Source organism: Triticum dicoccoides, chromosome 4B (assembly GCF_002162155.2).
Source record: "Triticum dicoccoides isolate Atlit2015 ecotype Zavitan chromosome 4B, WEW_v2.0, whole genome shotgun sequence".
NCBI classification, from domain to species: domain Eukaryota; kingdom Viridiplantae; phylum Streptophyta; class Magnoliopsida; order Poales; family Poaceae; genus Triticum; species Triticum dicoccoides.
In genome coordinates, this window is record NC_041387.1 from 121862658 (window position 1) to 121865071 (window position 2414).

The following is a 2414-nucleotide window of genomic DNA, read 5'->3' on the forward strand; positions in this document are numbered from 1 at the left end:
GGTGTCAAAGGTTAGGGGTTCATGGCAATATGGGATGGCTTGATGAACAATTGATAGGTATCGCAGCATAGCAATAGAACGAAGCAACTAGCATAGCAATGATAGTAGTGAGATCCAGGGTAGCGGTCATCTTGCCTGAAATCCCGCAAGGAAGAAGAACGAGTCCATGAAGAAGAAGAAGCCACGAAGACGAACCACACGTAGACGAACGAGTCCTCACGATCGCAACGAAACAGGAACTAATAAGAAGAAGCACACAACATGGTAAACACACCACACATGAACAAGGCATGATGCACAACAAGCATGATGCATGACAATTCTAGATGAGGCTACTCATGGCAAGAGATGATGCAAACAAGAGCAACACATCAAGGCAAGTTTAAATGAGGCCGGAAACAACATATAACAATTCCGGTAAGTCCTCATATGCAAATTTCGAAATTGGTCCAGATCTGAATAAACATTATGTTCAAGTAGTTAAACATCAAGTTAAGATGCACAAAGATGATCTACACGAGATTCTAGTCAAGTTACATATAAAGTTCATTAGATTCGGAGCTACGGCCTAGAAGATATGAGCAAAACAAGTTAAACATGGCATTGATGCAAAATGCACCCAAACATCAAGCAAACACCTCAAAACATGAATGCAACATGGTAATATGAAACTAAATGCAACACGCACTATACAAGTCATAGCAACAATCTGTCCAAAACAGCAAGTAGGCATATTGCAAGCATCAAAACAACAAGCTACGGGACCTCAACATAATAACAAAAGGCATGGGCATGATGTACAGGTAAAGCATAACAAAACATGAACACTGAGCTATCTCCAGAAATCAATAGAACATGCTCAAACAGACACGGTAAGATTGCAAATAATAACAGTTTCAGACTTTAGCAGAAATAACATCAGGTTGCAATGTTCAGAGCTATCAAACAACATGTTACAGGAACTTAACATGGCAAACAAAGGCATGGCATGAATCTACTAAATGCATAGAACAAAAGTCCCTTACTGACCATAAGCCAAAAAGGATCAGAAGATATGATGGCATCCATGTACATGGCAAGTTATATTACAGATTCAAACATGGCAGGAACAGAATTATGAAGGCATGTAGATGAGCTTATGCAACTCACTACAGAGCAATACATGGCATGGCAAGGCAACCAACAGTAATAAGACATATTTGAGAAGCTAGGCATGGCAATAGCAAGGTCATAGGGTGCATGGATCACTAACAAAACACATGGGAACAAGTGAACTTAATGTTAACAGGCTGACAGCAACATTATGAAGCAACTTTAGAGCAAGATATGAACAAGCTACAGCAAGCTATAAATGCAACCAGGGGCATGAATGGATAGAGCATGACATGTATATCAAAACATGTTTATAGGACATCTCCATATTATGCATAGAATGATTAGTAGAAGCAGGTTTACATAGCATCACGAAATAACAGATTCAGCCTAGCAAAACAGCAACATCAAGTACTCTACTTAACAAGCTCGGTTCACTCATCACAAGTCATTGCATGACAAGATAAGCATAGCATCATCAAGAAGACATGTTTATGAAACAAACCAAGTCAAGAACAAGTCCATAGCATGCAAGGATCAACTATAGCAACCTTGGCTAAATTGAATAACAAGTAAACAATCTGCCATGAAACATTTTGAAGCAAAAGTAGAGCACTCAAATGACATGCTAGACTACCCCATAATTGCAAACAAGGGCATGAATGGATAGACAATAACCATATGTTCAAAACATCCTTACTGAAGTATCTCAAAATATGCATGGATATCTCTGTAGCAACAAATTTACATGGCATGAAAATAACAGCAGACAGGGATTGAAATCAGCAACAGCAAGATGCCTAGTTTGCATGCTTGTGCTAGTCACCACATTGATCACAAAAATACATGGATAGCGCCTCTGGAAAGATGGCATGGCATAGATCAAAACACATGTAGACATCAACCTCATAGGATGCACACATCAATCATGGCAAAAATGACAAAAGAGCAAGTTATAACAGTTTCAGCAGATTAACATCACTTAGCACTCTTCCAACAGCATTTAGGGCATCAAGATGAGCTCAAATGAAAATGATGCAATGAGATGAAATGATGTACTCGACGAGACGAACAATTTGACATATTACACGCACGAAACGGAGCTACGGATGCAGAGATATAGCAGGTCAAACATGGCATGAAAATGTTGAAATCTGGGACTTAGTGGATAAACAACCTCTGAGATCCAGATCTGGCGCGGGACCCGAGGGCAGCCGGAGACGAGGCGGCGGCTCGCCGGAGCTAGAGGCCGCGGAGGTGCCGGAGATGGCCGGGCGGCGGCGAGGAGGTGCCCGGAGGGGAGGGGATCGGCGCCGGTCGCC